The sequence below is a fragment of the Cyanistes caeruleus genome, chromosome 12 (genome assembly GCF_971803275.1).
Source record: "Cyanistes caeruleus chromosome 12, bCyaCae1.hap1.1, whole genome shotgun sequence".
Lineage (NCBI taxonomy): Eukaryota > Metazoa > Chordata > Aves > Passeriformes > Paridae > Cyanistes > Cyanistes caeruleus.
The window spans coordinates 18,325,601-18,345,802 of NC_141712.1; the positions used below are offsets into that span (position 1 = coordinate 18,325,601).

Here is a 20,202-nt window from a genome sequence, read left to right on the forward strand (position 1 = left end):
ATCAGAAGATTTAATTTTCAGGGTGACACTTCTTGCACTTAGATGTGGAATTCATCGTGGTCAGAGCCTGTTTAACATTAAGATAAAACTTTTGAGGTGCACATTAAGAATAAAGTCCTGCATAATCTTCTCACCAAATTAGCAACAAAAAAGCGCAAAAGGTCAAGCAAATCCTCAAAGCTTGTGTGAGAGGAGCTTACACAGGCACAGAGACAAAAGCAGGTGTCTGAATGGTCACTGATGATAAAAGATGTGTTATCTTATATTTCATCTAAAAGACATGCTAATGTTCAGTTCAAAATAAGCCTGAAAGTCCTTTAGCAGTTGTTAGGAACTGATTTGGGTTGCACTATCTCAAAAGTACCTTTGGGTCCAGGAAAACATCATCTCCTTAAATCTTAGCTGACATCTGGTGGCAAAATTGGCATTTTCTCATATATGGATGGGGCTTTGCAAATCTGAGCAGGTTCAAAAATGAAAGAAAGGATTTATTATGAGCTTTCCACAGGTGATCTTTGTTTTCTGTGTGTATTGGAAGAGGAAAGACACACTTCTCATGCATTTTTTGGCAATTCCACATTTAGACCTAATCATCAGGCACAGTTCCAGATAGAAAAGCTTACTAAGAGTGCCAAGTGAGCTTGAGCTATCATATATCAAAATATAGAGAGGAACAATTTAATTTATAATATCCAAACGTTTAATGCAGCTAACCAAGTGAACTTTCTCAATCCATTTATTCCCAAAATCCGTAGTTCACGTGTTTTATGTGACAGAAAACGATAACTGCACATCCATAGCTAATAGATGGACTTTTTTTTTTTTTCCTGATGAGTGTAATGGTATTACAGGCACGCAAATAATTTGAAATGACGTTTTCAAGGCTAGCACAGTGTTTTAATTGTCTTCTTTGTGTCAACCACCTGCCAAAACTTTAGCTGAATCAAGCAGTTCCAGATCATTGGAACTCTAATTATTATAAGCACAAGTGACTTTTGGAGCAGCAGCGAGCTCTCCATGGCAGTGTTGGCAAGCTCTCTCCAGGAAAATGAATTAAACTCCACTTGCTGCTTCTGATTGCGAGGTCATTCTGCATTTTCTGATCATTTGGTTTCACCAGAAATTAGTGCTGGTGCAGAATGTTTCCAGCCTGAAAGGAGTGTTTTTAAAATTAAAACCAAAAAAATACCTCCAAAACATTCAAATCAGGTAAAGTCACAGCTCTTTCCTCTGTTTGTGCCTGTGTGACAATGACAAACTCAGCTGATGGCCAGACAAGTGCAATCAGCATTTTTTATTGCTTATTCCAAATGCAAAGCAGGACACATTAGCTGCAAACACCTTTGGTGGCTCTGGTCCCCTCTCTATTAACACCACTCACACGGTGTGACAGGAAAGCAACTGGAACATAAACAGTTCATTTTCTGCCTCCTCGCTGTGATTAAATCTTTATTCTGCCTCAGACCACAGTGGTTTGTGGGGTCACGACTTACCTGCTGAACAGGAGGTAATTCCCAGCACAGCAGCAAGGTGGGAGATAATTTTCAAAGCACGCCAGAATGAGGAGAATTTAGAAATATTATCATTCCTGAGATATTTTCAACAATATTTGCAATCTCATCTGAGTGTTTAGAAACAATACATCCACATTACAAAATATAATTTCTCTACAGGAGATGCTGTTACAATAAGAGATTTGTGTTCATTCAACAAGGATCACTACAACATGACAAAATCTGAGTGCATTGGAAAGCAAAGAGTAGGTGAATTTCAGGATAAAATCCACAAAACTGGGCTGTTGTCTTCCATTGAAATTAGACAACAGCAGGGAGCCATAGTTTACCACAGAATCACAGAATTAACTGGGTTAGAAAAGACCTTTGAGATCATCAGGTCCAACCTAGGAGGACACTGATAGCTCAGTTCTTTTCCTCAGGACCAGGATTAACGAGAGAGTTTTTGTGTTTGGGCTCTGTTGTTTATTCTCCCTCCTCTATATTCCATATTTACAGACAGTGAGGAGCTATGCACACTGGGCTAACAAGGTATGAAATAGAGGGATGAAGTAGCTCTTCAAGGTCTTTTAAGTGTCAACCTACCCAATCATGAAATGCCAAGTTGCTTATTCTCATTTATAACCCAATAACCAAACACCTGTGTCCTACAATGCAGATTCTTCTATCCAACCACTTAATATTACCCAAAAAACAAAGATGAAGAAGGAGAAAGGGACAATGCCCTAAATCCTCCATGTTATCTCTTATTCACTAATATAGCTTAAACCCTAAACTCTTTCTCACCCGGTGACTTAATATAATTCTCTCTAACTTACACACTCCCATTATTCTCAGTTTCTCCACTTAGTTTTAGGAGCCTTCTCCATGGTGTCAGATTAAACTCGGTGTTCTCTCGAGTGTCTGAGCCTGTCAGCACAGATAAAGGAATATTTTCTGTGCCTCTGCCTCCACCACTGTGCCATCACACCACCCTGACCATGGCACCGAGTGCCACATCCCCAGCTGGAAGGGACCTTAAGGATCTCTGAGTCCAACTCCCTGCTCCTTGCAGGGTCAATTGATGCAGAATTTCAGTTCCTGTGTCCTTCCAGCAGGTCAGGAGCACTGTGCTCACACAGGGCTGTAAATACTGACAGCGGTCACAGGGCTACAATGGAAATTGCAAATCTCACTGGAGCTTTATTTCACTCCAAAATTAAAATTCTGTGCCAAGCAGTGTGTTTTTCTGGGATTACTCTTCAAAAAACTACAAAACAACTCTTCCTCTCTCCTAAAATTCTGCGTCTGCCACAAATCTCGGTGTTAAACAGCGTAAAGGTTATTGAAGAGTTAAAATCAAGTCTATTGTTAAAATAATTCTGTTATTATTATATAATAACATATATATGTTATTATATATATGTATATATTATATATTTTATATATATTATAATAACACATATATATAATAATAATTATATATAATTATTACACTTGTTGATTGCAGCATTTAATACTGCAAATTAAATGCCAAAAAGAAAACCAAGGGCTCTGTCTGAGGTTGTTTTTTGGGGTGATCCATCCCAAAGCCACACTGCTGGGAAACTCTGCAGCTTTTGCTGAGGTTGAGGTTGTTTTTTGGGGCGATCCATCCCAAAGCCACACTGCTGGGAAACTCTGCAGCTTTTGCTGAGGTTGAGGTTGTTTTTTGGGCCAATCCATCCCAAAGCCACAATGCAGTGAAACTCTGCAGCTTTTGCTGAGGTTGAGGTTGTTTTTTGGGGCGATCCATCCCAAAGCCACACTGCTGGGAAACTCTGCGGTTTCCTGCTCACAGGTGAGCGCAGAGCTTTCGCCTCCTGTGCAGCCTCCCTTCCTCCTGAACACAGCTATGAACATGATTTTCTGAACCTGACAGAGTTTCAGGCTCTCAGTGGCTGTTTCCCAAAGGAAAGCCTTTTGGGAAACTTTTCTCTCTCAAGGACTGCTGTTGTAAATAAGATTTTAGTTCTCAAAACAATGGCACAGATGTTCTGAGAGTGTTTTTCTCTTGTGCCACCAGTGGGATGAGGGAGGCGTTGTTCCTCGTATCAATCAGGTTAATCTGTATCAGAACACGTTATAAAAAGTGTTGAAAACCCCGAAATAAAGGCTTTTACCTCCTGCGAGAATAAAACCTCAGCTGCTGATATGAACCTCACTTTATACTCTGTGTCTTCCAGCGACACACAGGCACCGCTTCAGTCATTCCCAAACCCTTCTGAACTAGGAGAGCTCTGAGAAAGAAAAAATCTCTCCCCAGTTTTGGGGCACAAGCCACATTTCATCTGCAAGCACCGTGCTTTATTCCTGCATCCTCCGTTCTGTGCTCAGTGTCTGCAGACATCCACCCGGGGAGAGATAGCTGAGGCTTCCCTCTGAAAAAATTCCTGGCTGCTAATCCCCCTGGAATGCAGCAATTATCTCCTCCCAGACAGGTGTTAAACGCTGCCTTCCAAGAGATTATCCCATCCTCTCTCATCCCCTCCTGCCCTAGCTGTTCGGGGGACAACAGTAAATAGAATTTACCACTATCTCAATAGGTAAAGAGGAGTCATTAGCTCCTGATACCATGACAGGGATCTGGGTAAAGCGAGGATGAGCCAACTTCATGCCAGCTCAGTCCTTTACTCACAGTAAGGTGAAAAAGAAATATTTTTTCTATGGATAGCTTTTAAAGTGTTTCTTCCTCAAGATTTCTGTTATTTTCCTTGCCCTTTTTTCTCCTCCCACGTATAAAAAAGGCAACTTGGAAAAGAAGACGGATTGAAGTCCCACACAGGAAAAAAAAAAGAAGTAAAAAGTTGCAGAATAATAACTTGTTACAAATTTCCAATACTAACAACGCAACAACATTCATATTAAGAGACCATGATTATTAACTCACTGCTCAACAAAACACCTGTGTCTCCCTTTACCACTCAGCTTCTGGAAGCAGATATTAAAGAATTGCTTATTCAACTGTCACCATGAATTTTCAGAGTACAAACTTTTCCCTTCAGGCTCTCAAGTCTCCTCTTTTCACACCAGCAGCGATTTCAGTGTAATTTCAGATACTTTTGCTCACCTCCCTGGGATTTTTTTTCCCCAGAGCCCAAACTTTCCATCGGGCAAGAATTTAAAGAAACTTCAAGAATTTGTCTCGGAATGCCTTTGCTCTGCTGCAGTTACCGATGTTAAAGAAGGAACAAGTGAAGGGGAGAAAACAAAACCGATGTAGCCCCTGCTTTAGTCTGTGTTTGCCACACCTCCAAAATGAGATATGATGAGATATTCAGCAGCAGAAACCCCATCCCTTAACACAGCATTACCCAAACCCGAGCACTCAGCAGCGATGAAGGGAAGGGTTCAGGGAGTAACGGGGAATCCGTGCCAGAAAAAGAATTCTTGATATGGAAACAGGCTGCGTGAGGAAGGAGACATCAAAGTGAATATTGGAGTGCTGCAGTGCAGCCACCTGTCAGCAGAGAGAGGGGAAAAGGCAGGGCCAGGGGAAAGAGGTGCTCCAGCAAATGTGAATTTGCAATGTTTCTGTGGCACTGAGGCTGTCTCACCTGCTCTGTGCCGCAGCCAGACTGTGGATGGGGCCAGCTTGTGCTCTCTACTCAGGCACAGCATCCTTGCACTACCAGAAATGAACTGGGAGAGGAGAAGCAGTACAAATAGAGATAATCAGCTCCTGAAAACATTTACGGCTCCACACACCTTCCCCCTAGTGAGCACCCTTCAAGAGACCCCTCAAAGGGACAGAAAACCTGTGAGATGCAGCCCTGCTGTCTGCTCTACAGCCCCGAGACTTCATCTGCCACAGGGCCTGGTGCACTGCTCCAAAGAGCTCTCCAGAGTCTCTTTTATCTCCACCCTGCCCTCTCCTCCCACGGGCACAGGAGCTCTCTGCCCTCCCCACTCTCACTCTTGCTGTCCAGAAAGTCTCAGGTAAAAATCACAGAGTGCCTTTCCAAGCCCATCTATTCCATCCCTTTGACTGCAGTCCGGGGAACAGAACAGGACATTTATCTCCTCACATCCTTCCCTGCCACCACGGGCACCCTGCAAGCCCCCAGTGCCAGGGGCTGAGCCAGCTGTGCCCTGGGCAGAGCAGGGGAATCACCCAGGGGCACGCGGAGCATCCCCCCTGCCAGCCCCAGAGGGGACCACAGTGGCCTTTAAAGCTCCTCTGCCCCCATCCAGGTGAAGTTGTCTCCCCCACCGCCTGGATGTGTCAAAACCAGCAGAGAATGTGCAGCAGCACTTGTTCCAGACATCAGAAATGAGCAGCCAGGGGGGTTAGGGACAGACAGACGGACGGGAGTGCCTCTGGATCTGCTCTCTTTTCACCTGTACGCACCAAACTGAAGTCACTGGGATTTACAGCAGAAATCAGAATACAGAAATCAGGGCTAGAACAGCATTTCCATGTCACTGAGCACTTTGGCTGGGATCAGCACATGTTAGTTTCTATTACATTTGGATGTTATGGACCATTGTTCTTGAGCCTTTCATTAGAATTTAGACAAACACACTGGGCAAGGTTAACCCCTGATCACTTCCCATCTTTGGTAGAAGCACTGGAGCCTAGGAAACACAATTGGTGTTCCACCAGCAGAACCTGATTTTTAGGTGGCACCAGTAAAATTACACCCTACAAAACAATAGCAACATCTCCCTCTGTCAGAAATAAATTTATTTTCCAAAGTAGCCTAGAGTCTGCTAAGGAGCCCACAGACCTTTGATCACAGCTTTGCTCAATCTCCATCACTTCAGCATGATTTTATTAGCAATGGCTGGTATTAAACCTAAAGAATTCTGTCTTGTGGCATCTCCCTGGCTCAGTGTTACCTCACCTTCTCTCTTGGGAGGACTGAATCCTGTGAAAGTCAACATCAGCTCATCATAACCAGGAAAAGAACTCACATTTTTTAAAAAAACCCTTTTTTTTAGTTTTAGCCTGTTGTCAAATATCATATCAGAAACTTCAGAACTATGTCTTTACATTAGCAATTTCTGTCCACAAATACTGAGAGACACACCGTGTAATAAAACATTTATCTAGAATTTATTTTTAGAGCTATCCTTGCCTCTGTCCTGCCCATGACAAAGGTACTTCACACCTCCTCTGAATGCTTTCCAAATCATTGCTTGAAACAAAAGGATGGCTGGATACAGTTTGTGTTCTGATTTATATTATTATTATTATAATATTTAGCATGCAATTACTAACAAACACCAACCTGAATGAGGTAACCAGTTCAGGGTAGAGCTTTATGAAGAAGGATAAAGCAGCCACTTCAGACTAAGCAGGAATATTTAACTATATCAACTTTCATAACAGAGCTCTGCTTTCATTTTACCCCTTGCCAGGGTTTGAAAGCCATCTGGGGCAAGAAGCTGTGTTGCTAATCCAGATTGCTCATCAAGCAATGGAAATTTGGAGGAAATGCCTAATCCAGCACCAGCCAGGCCTCAGCTCATTCACTAGCCCTAAATCTGAGGCGAGGAGCTTTACAGCTTTCCAAATGAATAAATGCAGTTCCCTGCTCTCAAGGATTTGCCTTCTAAACCCTTGGTCCAAAGCTGGAGTCCCTGGAGCTGATTCTGTCACCAATTCGGTGAGGACAAGCCCCAGTGCAGGACTGAGGACAAAGTGCAGGAATGAGGGTTTGTGTTTAAGGAGTGACTTATTGGAGGATCTGGGGAGGGACACGAGGCTCTGTGAGTGCCACACTCTTAAGAGGGATTTTCAACATTGCTGCTCCTGTTAAAGACTTCAAACACCCGTGATGAGAAGTACCCCAAAATCCCAGAGTGTGGATGAAATCCTGGCCTCAGCAGAAGGGAGCTTTGCATTTGTCCTCAGCTGATGGAGGATTGCAGCCTGGCTGCTTAGAGAACAGAAATCCTCCTTCAGAAGTCACTTTGAATTCCTTTGTCAGACCTTTTGAGCTTTTAAAAACCTGCATTAGAGAGCTTTTGAAGTGCAGCTGAAGAATTAATTTGACTGCAACTGACTTCATTGAGTCAGTCAAATCAAGACCAGCCCTTTCAGCTTTGTGATCTTTGGAGCAGCAACCCTTTCCTTCCGTGAGATTTGGGAACAAAAAACTTTTCAGGATGGCCATGGGCCAGCTACAGCCACCCTGGATTGGGCAGAGGTGAGTGAAGGTACACAGAGAAGTCAATTATGTGATCTACAGGGAAATTATTGTGTCACTAAACAGATATTTTATAGTTATATAACACAGTTATATCTATTCCAACAAATACATACAGATACATCCATATTTATGTGCTTATACACATATGCATGGAGGTGCTGCCCTAGAATCTAGCAATTCTTTAATATTAATACCTTTACCAGGAAACATTGGTAGTAAAGAAGCAGGAAAAAGGGCAAGAAAAATCTCCCTATATTCCCAGATGTCATTTTAACAACGACTGATATATTACAATTGTATGCACTTTTTAACTGGGAGTAAAACAGCCATTACACTTGTTACATTTTATGGGCAGTGTTATTGGAGAGAAAACGGCTTTGACAATATATATTTGAAAAATTGTTGCTCTTATTCACAATTCATGAATGCAGCCTTCCTGCAATATATCAAAGCTACAGCCAGGCTTCCATCATGGTACATTTTAGGCAACAACTCAGCTGTTAGGCTGTGGTTTTATAGAATAGAAAATCAAAAATATACCCCTCAGGGGTAGGGGCAGACTGTTTGGCTGGTGGCAAAAAGAGGGATTGAATTAAAGCTTTTTTTGAAGCTTAAGTTTTTCCTGAAGCCCCGAGATTTTGGGATTTCACAACTGGCCTGAACACAGCCACAAGGAAAACCCAAAATCCAGAGTGTGGGAAGGAATTAAATGCAAAGGAGGAAAATTGTAACTGCCTGATCTCCATTTTGTCCAGCTGATGTTGCTCTTTTCTTGATTAAAAAAAAAGAAAATTAACATTCACAGATATTTAGTAGAGATCAATAACCAGGGGACACAAAACAAAAGCAATATGGGAATGCAACTAACTTTAAATACAAAAAACCCCTTCAAATGGGCTTATTAGATAATTATTAATTGCATGATTCTTTTTCTTAAAGGCAAAATTAAGGTTGAGAAGAGGAAAACTCCAAAAGATCTGTGAACCTGGACCCCTCCAGTGCCTACCCAAAGTATATCTCAGCATGTTTTATAAATACACACACACACAGAGCACATGTGGAGGATTTAGAAGCAGCAATTCCCATTTTAATGCTCACTTCCAGTGCCCTCCTCAGTAAATAACAGCCAGGACACCTGTGAGTGTCAGCACACAGCAGAGAGCTGCAGGTTTGAGCAGAGATGCTGCCCTCAGCTCAGGGAAAAGTGATGCTCAGAGCTGTGACCTTGCTTTAAATAAACCTCTGCCACCACTGGCAGCTGCTCAGAAAGCTCACTGGAATTTCCCAGATCTGTCCAAAGCATATTTCTCACAAATACCAAAGGCTTTATTCCATTCTGCTGGCCATGGGAAGTGTTCATGACAAAAGCTCTGCCAGGGGAGGCTGGGGGAGAAATTAAGTTCAGTGGAACTGAGAGTGACAGGTTTCATGCACACAGGTGAAGGTGCACACACCCCAAACACCATCACCAGCAGCTGTTGTACCACTTTCAAAAGAAAGCAAAATAAATCCTGGCTAGCCTAAATCAAAGTGTCAGTAACTCTTTAAAAACAACAACAAACAACAACAAAGTTTCGAAATATGTGTTCCATAAATAAAATATACAAGTGGAGGCTGCAGCTGCAATATTGATCCCAGTTGTGAGTTGAGGTGTAGAGAACTGCAGAGCTGGCTCTCACAGCCTTCTGAACTGACAATAAATCCCAGCTTTGCCATATCCAAATTACCATTCTGCACCTCTCCACTTGGAGGGAAGTCATTAATTAGGCTGGCTTCCTTACTCAGGAGGAAAAGGTAGAATAATTCCACAATTCCCTCTGGCCAGCTCCTTATTTACAACTTGTGTGGGACTCTCTGCAAACTGATGGGCAAAAGTCATCTCTCAGCAAATGCCATGCAGGGAGGTAAGGCAGAGGCAAGGAAAGGTAAAATTGTTGATGAATTTGTGGTGCTGCTGATTACTGATCCTGAAAAAAAAAAAAATGAGTGCTGCAAAGCTACGTGGGGAGTGCTTTTGGAATGTGCAATAAATCTGAGTTTGTTTTCCACTGTAGTCAAGGAAAGTCATTCAAATGTGGCACCAAGGGAAAACAGCTCCAGGTATTTCCTTGTGTGTTTTCTAGCATGGTTTCCTACAAGGGGATATGGAGCAAGGTTTATAAACTCACCTGGGAGAGGGGAAAATGTAAAACACATCCTCTGGATATCCCTGAAACAGCAACTCAGCTGATGCATGTGTGGGACAAAGTGTCAACCTTTTTTTGGCCAGAAAAGCTTTTTTTTTGGTATTTTTTTTAAATTTCTACATTAAATACATATATATTTCTCCTCTGCTGCTTTATTGCAGTCAAAGACAGCTCAGGTGTGCATTCACAGTTTGCCACCTCTCTGAAATCATTCTTGGATGCGGGAGGTGCTGGCTGTAGGACGTATTTTGCAGTTTTGAAAGCAAACAAATCAGCACTTAATGGGTGACTTTAAAATCTGACTCGAAGCAAACCAAAGTTTTGCAGCTTTTCATGGCAGAGTTTGTTTTGATGCAGGTTAATTTTCAGTGCCTGCAGCTCCACCAGCAGAACACCTCCAGGGAAGCGGGCAGGTGGAGGAACCAAACCTGGGAAAGACTTTGGGAACAGATCTGTGAATTCTGGCACAGCTGACACCTCCCACAGGGACATTTATTTCCATTCTGTCAACATTTCCATTGAATCCCATTAAAACCTCACCTACCCCTCATGGTGGAGAGGTAGACTTTAAAATCAGCCACCACCAAACCAAATTATGTCTCTCAAATCAGATATCAAGGAAAATTCTGGCACAAGTCAAGCTGACAGGAGAATTCAAGAACAGAACTTTCTGATGTAATGGAAGGAAATATTCACTTTCCTGGAGGTAAATTAGCCACAGATTGGATCCAAGCATTACCAGAAAATCCATCAGCTTGCCTTGACCTGACTCTGATGTATAGAAAGGGAATTCAGACCTTGGTGAAAGATTGAATTACTGACACTGAGTCTGGATGTTCTGTGGGATTGGAAAAGAAGTTTTATTGCACAGAAATTTTGTAATCATCACAGTCAATATGAACAACTCTCTGATGGAAAAACTTTGCACACAAAGTCCACATACAAGATCAAAAGGGGTTCTAGGGTTGGGATTTGGTTTTCTTCAATAATTTTTATTTTCATAATAATTTTTATATGTCTATTTTCCACCCCTCTCTGCACCACTTCTTGGTCCTCTTTATTAAAGCCAAAATCATCCTTTAAATACATTTGTCCAAGGCTTCAGACCATTTTTTAGAGGGAGAGAAAAGAAAGTGAAGGGGAGGAAACAGCATCTCATGGGTCAAACACCAAGATGGGGAGCAGAAGGACCAGCAGCACACAAAATTCTACAGAATTCACAAAAGTTGGAAAGAAAGTAAAGAAAAGCATTAAGCTACATTTATAAGTTTGCTAGGGGTTAGCTGTGTGAGATTCCACAAGCTGTTTTACAAACCTGCTGGGACAGAAGGACTTAATAAAAAAATAAAAGTGCTTTTAACTAATTCTGTTCAATAGATTATCAAAAAAAATATCATGGGGCTACTGCAAAGCCAGCTGAAACCCCCATAAATCTTCTGTCAAACCCAATGACTTCATGTCAAGCTTTATTTGATAAATGTACGGAATAAATAAGGTGTGTGCTTTACCAAGGTGTCACAGGAACCCCCCAGCTACAGACAACATGGAAATACTGCAAATCAGCCTGGTCAGAGTAGATTTCTGTCCAGATGACTTGTGGGAAGTGCAGAGTGCTTCACAGTAACACAGGGGGGGGGAAAGAAAGTCATTCTGAGACGTATTGTAAAGGAAAAGAGGAAAAAAGGCTGCAAGATTTCAGAAGAAAATGCTGTGTTGTACTGATGTCCCATAGCAGCACCAGCAAATCCTCACCAGACAGTGCTCTACTTTTATAAAAAGCCTAAATTAAGTCATGTGGAAATCTCCCTGAGGAAGCTCTCAGCAAGCAGCCTGTGTTCTTGCTGGAAGGCGAAATTTAATTCACCTGCAGGACAGACAAACCTCATCATCACCAAATATATTGTGTTTCTTTCAAAAACCCCTCACACCTACTCCAGGAGACTTTGATCTTGTCAGAGCTTGGACCAAGCTCTGGAAATCACAAGGGAAAACCCCACACTGGTACTGAACTGGAACTTATTTCAGGCTTTCTTCAGCAACAAATGTAAAAAAGAAACCAAACCAATAAACAGAAAAATGCTCCATTTTTCACTGCCTCAGTCAAATTTGCTGACTTCACTCCACCTTTTCCTGATGTAAATATTCTACAAACATAACTAATAAAGATATTCAGATTCTAATCTGAATTCTAATCTGAATTCTAATTCAGATTCTAATCTGAATTCCTGATTCTAAGGACTGGCAGGGTGTTTAGAGAGCTTGGAGCCAGATCTTTATCCAGCACAAACAGAGCAGAATCTGCCCATGGCAATTCCCAAACTCTGCCCTGGAATTTGCTGTGGGACACCAGGGCAGTTCCTACTCCAACTGCTCAATCACCCAGTGATTGGAAATCAATCAAACAAAGCTCACAGGAAAAGAAAGCAAATAAAAAATTAAAACTTAACATTTAAATATCCATACTGAGAGAGCTGTGAGAAATTTCACCTGTCCCAAGTTTCCAAGGAAAGAGGAAGTTTGATTTTCAAATACTTGTTCAGGCATGCCAAGATGCATAAGCACTAATGGAAAACAAACACAGATAATCCTGCTGCTGCCCATTAACAGAATAATGAGATGTCATTATCATGTAAAAAAGAATTTAAGGAGCTAACATACTTTGAGAATGATTGACATGTGGAAGAAAAATACCTATATAGCATTTGCTTATTTCATTAAACTGTTTGGAAAAAATCTTAAATATTTAACCCAAATTTTCAGTCTCTAGCTCATGAATTACCCATAAGTAACTTAATTTTCTTTACTCTCAGTGAAAAAGATAAAACTTCAAAAAAGGATGAGGGAAATGAGAAAAAAAGAGCCCTGCAGACAGTTGAGGGACTAAGCTGTATTTCTGCCCTCACTTCCAAATTTCTGATTTTGGTGGTCAAATATAGACTGGGAATATGTAAAAGTTGTGTTCACATCTTACCCCAACAGAGAGATGGGCAGGAAATCCATACCCCCAACCTGCTTCATCATCCAAGAGCTCCAGCAGCAGGAAACAGAAGAGTTCAGTCCCAGAGCAGCACTGAAACTTCTCAGAGAAAGTGTTCTTGTGAGAAAAAATTCTCAGCAAACCATTTCTTTTCAGGTTTGCTCTTCTATCCTGTTACAACATTCCCACCCTGCTGTTGTAGCTGCACCTGTTAATTACCCCAGAACCACTGTCCAGCAGAAAACAGTCACTGAATTCAGGTGCCTGATCCAGGTGCTTTCCCTTAGGAAAAAAACACATTTTAGGAGGCTTTAATTAAGCTCTACAAAGCCATTAGACTTATGGAGTGTGCTGAAAACCCTTCTCAAAGTATGGAATCCATGAGTCAGATGAACTGCTCTTGTGGGCAGTAATCCATGTGGAAAAAAGACTATTTTAGACAGAATAATTCCCTTCTTTTCCTCAGGGGAGGCCTGGATTTGTTTTCTCTATACTTATGAAGCAGCTAAATGCAAAACATTTATGAAGAGAACCATCCTGATGGAAAAAGAGTGAGCTCAGGAAGGCAGCTGGAGTGTAACTAATATCAACAGATAAAAACATGGAGGGAACCACTTACCCAAGACACACACACACTCATTAAATTAGCATTCCCTCCTCCAGAAAAGCAGAATTCAGCAGTTTTGCCCCATTAAGTTGTGCCTTCCTGAGCACACCCAGGGGATCTGGAGTGTTGGCTCAGTGGTGGCCTGGAGATCTCGCTGTGCTTTAGGGACTGCAGCAGGGAGCAAAGCACCCCAGCCTCCCTTCCTGGGCTGCCTGCAGCAAAGTGGGGTTTTCTCCTGGAATTAAAGATGCTGAGCCCACCTGGCTGGGTTCTCAGCTGGTGCCAGGCAGCACAGCTGCTCCCATTCCATTCCAGGGGAGCAGCACAGCTCCACCTCCACCTCAGCCCCTCTCATCTGCTCGGGGGTGGTGTTATTCCAGGCAACAAAGGGCCTGGGAAAAGTTTTTAAAGTTTTCCTAGCTGCAAAAACTCTTTTAAGAGATCTGCTCCATCTTAAAACCTATTGGGACCTGAAATGCATGACCTGAAAAGCAAACTGGCATGAACATCAGCTACAATAACCATTTGCTCCTAGAAAACTCCTTTGAATTCACTGCAGATCACACCCATTAATATCAAATTACCAAGGAAACTCGTTCCCTGTTAGTTCAGCTCCTCTGGGGTTGTGTGCACTGTAACTGAACGGCACAACTGGACTCCAGAGCCAAAGCAGCAGGGAGAAAATGCCTTTTCTGGCCACTTCTGGAGCAGGCAGTGGATGTCCCTGCTCAGAGGAATCTCACCTGGGCAGGCCCCAGCAAAACTGCTCCCCTCCCTGCCCAGAGCCACCACACAGCAGGCTTGGATTCCACCCAATAAATAAATAAATCAAAACCCAAGGTCTAACAGGCAGGGGAGGTGCACCAGTACTGTCCTTTAGTGCCAAGTCTGTGCCCGGATAGATGGATGGATAAATGAATAAATATCATTTTGCCCTTCCCCAAAGCTGCAGCAGAACATCCCTTTTGTTTGGATTCCCCCAGTGCAGCACCAGAACTTTTGTCTCCCTCAGGAATCCCCCCTGCTGAAGCAGGAGGAGCTCGGACTCTCAGGGCAGCTGAATTCTCGGGACAGATTTCCTTTCCATCTCCATCCTCTCTGGGAGGATGATGGGGGAAGCATTCAGGAAAATAACTCAGCCATGATAGGGGGTGGAAGCAGTGACATTTCTGGCTTCTCTTCACAGCCACCTGTCAAGGCTCAGGTTGCAGAGAATTAGAAAGCTGCAAGTAATAGTGGCTCAGTGTCCCTGCAAGACAGAACTTCTCCCTCTGACTGGCTCACTGTCAGTTTATAACCTGGAGCATCAAGTCTTTTAAATCCTCTGTAATTTTTGAGCTGCCAGGGATTTGGGGATCTTATCAGTGAAGAAATAATATTGTTAAGGTTCCTTTCTCTCGAGTGTTTCAGGCTCCCTAAGAAATCTGCAAGCTCCTTGAGAGTTACTTGGATTTGTGTAATGTTTTAACATTTCCAAGGCTGCAGAACTGAAGGTGTGAAGTCTGTGTGCTGCCAGCACAATGTCCCCCAGTCCCCTGGTCATCCCCTGGTCACAGCTGGGTGGGCAGCTATGCACAAACCCTCTGTGACATTAATTAGCTGGTTTTATTACAGGACAACACTGCTCAGCCAGAATATCTACGAAGAAACTGTTGTGCAATATCTATATGGAAATATTTCTATTCCAAGTGATGGCCTTGCTGCCCTGCCATTCTGACAGGAGCCTGTCACAGCTGATATTCAGCTCCAAGAAAGGCTCTGATTCAACACTCAGAGGTGGGAATTCCCTCCACCCTGGCCCTCTGCTGAGACAATGCCTGCTCACCCCTGTAACCCACTTTTTGTATGTTCCCTGCTTAACCTGAGCACAGGAAATGTGATAATTCCTGCTGAAAGACATGCTCACACAACAGCCTGATCTTCTGTTTGAAGCCATCCCATGGCAGCTGATCCCAGAGTTCCCTCGGCCAGGCAGGTCTGAGACACATCAAACCCAGAATTGCAGCTGGAGATCCAGCCCAGAGGAGCTGCAGTGCTGCTGCAAGGCATGCAAGGGAGATTAGCCCCTGCAAAATGCTAAATATCATTGTTGCAGGGAGTTTTTCGCGTCTCTGAGCTACCTGCCTTGACAGAAAGGGCTGCTGCCCACTAATTGAGAGCCAAAATTACACCTGAGGGATCATAACCTGTGCTGCTGCCATAACCATCCTGCTACGGCTGCAGAGAGATTTTCCTGCAGCTCATCAGCAAAAATAAACGTCCACATTGGTGTGGCCTGAGAAATGCAGAGCTCCAAACAACCCTGACCTCAGGAATCAAACCAGCAGCTTCAGAAATGGATGACAGTAAAATGCCAAGCACGGCATCTCAGCCAGGAAAAAGGTCATTATTAAATGTTTTCATATATATATTTACACACACACACATATATATATATATTTAATCTAGGAATGTGCTCAAAGTATTAATCAAAGCCAAATTCTGGCTCCTCTCCCGTGCTCTCTGCAGTAATTTTATTCTGGGTCTGTGCGCAGAGAAAACACAAAAAAGTCGTGGCATTTGAAAGGCTGATAAAACTTAATTTGTAATTTTGTCTGATAAACTCTTCAAAACATGGGGAAAAAAAACCAAATCAAGCTGGACAAACAATGTGGTCAAGGTGCAGCAGCTGTGCCATGGAAATCCAGCTCCCTGGGGATGGCATTTTCCAGAATATTCAGGTGTGACCCAGAGCTGACAATGGCACTGGGAAGACTCCAGCTCCTGCTGGTCTGCCTGGGAGCAAATTTTCAGGCAGCAGAGGAAGGACCTGCTCAAATCATCCTCCTGTCCTGGAATCCTGGGGGTTCTGCTCCTCCCTGCTTTATTCAGAGGAGGAGGTGGGGAAAGGGCTGAGCTGTGGTTTAAAAAGCAGCTCCCAAGGAGTGAGTGGCGCTAAATGCTGTAATAAATTGGGGCTGATTTGATTTGATTTGACTTCCACCATATCTGAGGGAAATGAAAATAAAGTCTGCGGGAAATGCGTCAATTTTTCACAGGAATCCAAATAGAGTGATTGTTTCTGTAACAATAATAGGGTTTGCCACAAACATTTCTACAGGGAAAGCATTATTGTACTCTGATCACGCAGAGTGATCAGCAAATGGCATTAGGAAATATTCACATGGCAGGAGAAAATGGTTTTCCGAAGGTGTGGGGGGAGTTGTCTGTGTGTGAACACAAAGCTGTGTGCAGTCATATTTCTAATTAAAACATAAAAATCATGCAAACAAACCCCCTAAATGGTAATAAAATAAATCAATTTCTTTGTGGAATGAGAAGGGAAACAAAGACGCAAAGGAAAAGTGAGAAAAAAAAAAAGATTTTAACAAAATCCAATCTTTAAGATCTTCCTTTTTTTGTGTGCCTTTGTAGAGAATAAAGAGAGCATTTCTCTTCATTTCAGCCATTTCCCTGGTTTGTTCTGCATGTCTGTATATTGTGAAACCTAATGAAACACATTAAAAAGAGAAGAAATAAAGAAAATTGTCCAGACTGCAGTTATGGCACAATTCTTCTGATTTTCCAGGAGCAAAAGCTGGCAAACAGTTTTCCATGGCACATTCCACACTGATTAACAAAGCCTTCTGGTCTGCATAGTACTCTTTGCTTGCTTTAGAAATAAGCAGAAAACCAATTATTTCTCACAGAAACATGAATTTAAAAAAAATGGCCACTGCACAAACAAGACAGCAGAGTCCTGAATGGGAAAAAAGGGTTGGCTGTGTGTCTCCTGGGGCTGGCAACCCTCCCAAATCTGCACTCATTTCTTGGGTCTGGAAAGCCCAAGGAGCAGAGAACAGGGTGGACAAAATGCTGGATGAACCACTAAAGTCTGCCCCCCAAAAATGATCATTTGGGCTTTCTGCATGGCTCATCTCTGATATAATAACAAACTTCAAAGATAAACCAGGATGATTTTATGGTGTGCTGTAATTATTGAAGCCAATTAAAAACAACACCACTTTATCACGTAGCCCTCAAAGAAGTGCCCAACCAAAGATAAAATACAGAAATAACAAGAAATAGCTTCTGCTGGATGTCCTTTTGTTCCTCTGGTGTGTCATAAGGCACGGGACAGCCTGGGAAATCCAGGAATGATTTCCCCAATCGAGCACAAGTCTATCTGTCAGTCTGGGAACCAGACACACAGGCAAAAGTGTAACACAGTTTTAATAGAATGGCAATAAAATATGTCTTTAATGTACTGAGGCACTTGAGAACAACAGCTGTTTATTATCCAGCCTGGACTGCAGCATTACAGAACAAATTTAATGTTTTTTTCCTCTTTTCTTAAGAAATATTTAGGGACTTCCAGCCTTTCGTGTATCCATCATGGGGACACACGTGGTTTATTGGCCAATTGCTGCATTTTCCTGTGGTTGAGGAGATGATATTTATCAGATTTAATCCTTTACTCTCACAACATGTCCATCATTTTTTTTCTTTTGCTAAGGAGAGCAACAAGTGATTTTCAAGTGCAACTTTTTCCCCATCTAGTTTTCATCCTGTTGTTGGCCAGTTTAGTCATGGGGAAAACCACAGTTCCCAGCTGGAAGTGGCCTTTTGATATTTTTGCTACTTGAAGACTTCTGTACATGCTCAAGTGGGTAAAAAAATCATCAATGCTCTTCTGCTGGGCAGCTCAGCAGTGTTCAGCCACCCTGACACAATTATCCTTGGTAATAACAACAACCTGAAGTTGTGCATGGCCAGGGTTAGGCTGGATATTGGGAAAAAATTCTTCACCTAAAGGTTGGTCAAGCCCTGGAGCTGGCAGCCCAAGGAGAATGGAGTCACCATTCCTAGAGGGATTTAAAATCCACCTGGATGTGGCACTTGGGGCTTTCTGGGTTTCACCACCTTGCTCTGCCTGATTCTTGCAATGTTTCCATTTTAAAATTCAGTTATCTCTCCTTTTCCCAGATTTACGTATTGATAACATCACATAATGATTCCATTCATCTCCTCCCTCAAGACTTTGTTTCCACTGACATCAATTTGATTTTTGAAGCCACCTCCAACACAGCATTTCAAACTGAGTCACTTTTTGTTTTCTGAGGTAAAAAAGGGTCACTATTATGCTGAGACAGAAAATTCATAGAAAAAGATACAAAAAGTGCCTGCCACCTCATTTATCTTCAAAACAATCAATTCCACTGTATCAATATTTCTTTAAAAATAAAAAGCTTTTTCAAATTATGACCTTCTGCTGTCTCATTGCTATTTCATGAATGCTTTATAGCCTTGAGAAGAAAAAAGATAAAAAAAGCAGCTCATTAAAGACAAATAACTGGAACCTCAGTTCCAGCAGCACAATCACTTGCTTCAGCTCTTATTGGGCTAATAATCACATTATTGGGACTAATAATTCCATTATTGGGACTAATAATCACATTATTGTGAATGAAGAGGGGCAAGAGGTGGGTGGTGAGCAGTGCAAAGAAACCTGGGCATAGAAATATCTATTATTGTCAGGGCATGCCAAAACATAGCCACAAAAAGGCATCAAATAGGGGACAGAATTCTGTTTGAAAGGCTGCTGCTAACTCCTTTTCAGTTCAGATGGACAAATATTGGTTAAAACCCAACAGTGACAGGGGTAACTGCAGCAGCTGCTCCCACACTGCCCTGGGGAGGGGAAACCTCCCTGGTCACTGGGAAATTCCCTCTCCTTTCCCTCTGGGGTGGAACAGAAAGCAGTGCAGGGCTGGGAGGAATTCTGGTGCCATCCAGGACATTCAGAGCTGCCATCAGGGGGTTCTGCCCTGCAGTGGGTGTGAAATCCCCTAAAGGCTCCTCTGCATTCATTTGGCTCTGGAGATATTCTGCCTCCAATACTCCCCCATTCCAGACATCAAGATATCTGGCCAAAGAGTTCATGCTGTCAAACAAAACCCTGATTTTTTAATCATCTCACACATCTACACAATGAGTGGGATGCTTAAAAACTGCTCAGAACTCGCTGTAAAGTCTAAATTTTGGATGCCATGCACAGGTGTTCTCTGCTCCAAACAGCTCCTACACTCCCAGCACACACACAGGGAAAGGGAGCCAGAATTCCTTGTGTTTCCATTCCCAGGATATCAACTAGAAATTAGCAGGTAAGAGAAGTTCTGCAGTTGGGCACAAACTGCCAAAAAGACATCCAACAACCACTATTTTTTAGCTATTTTTTCTTGAACAAATTTCCACTGTTCCACTCTGAATCCTAAAAAGTATACAACATTCAGTGGCTGCATTTTTCAGGAAATAGGCTTGAATTTTCAATTCAGAATCATTTTTCAATTAGAAATGTTGATTAGTTAAGATTTCTATAATTGCTTAAAGGTAAAGCAGATAAACTCTACAATGACTTGAAACGATTTAACATTTTCAGTTTACCAAGGAAATGTCAAATCTCCTCTGACAACGTGGCCTTTTTAGAAGGCAGACAAATTCCCTTTTTACTTTTATGATATCAAACCATCCATTTAGAAATCCATTATTTGCGTGTTTGAATTCAATTCAATCTTTTATTTCAAAGGAAAACAAAAACCAAACAAGAACAAACCCCACGGTGGAAAGGCTGAGAATAAATATAGGTCTCTTCAGATCAAAAGAATTCTGGAACAGAGGAACAATAAAAATAGAAAGACATTGGAGTTTTACACGTGCTGGAGTTCAGACCTGATCCAAAACTCTTTCAGCAAATGGCTAATTT

The 20,202-nt window shown here is 42.3% G+C and overlaps 1 long non-coding RNA gene across 1 annotated transcript; it reads right to left on the minus strand.

Annotated features, from left to right (window-relative positions):
• Positions 1–813: 813 nt before the first annotated feature.
• Positions 814–13,665, minus strand: LOC147650893 (uncharacterized). The gene is made up of 3 exons (XR_015275313.1): positions 13,473–13,665; positions 12,848–12,952; positions 814–1,150 (listed from the first exon to the last, which is right to left on the minus strand). It is a non-coding gene; the product is annotated as an uncharacterized LOC147650893 (long non-coding RNA).
• Positions 13,666–20,202: the final 6,537 nt, after the last annotated feature.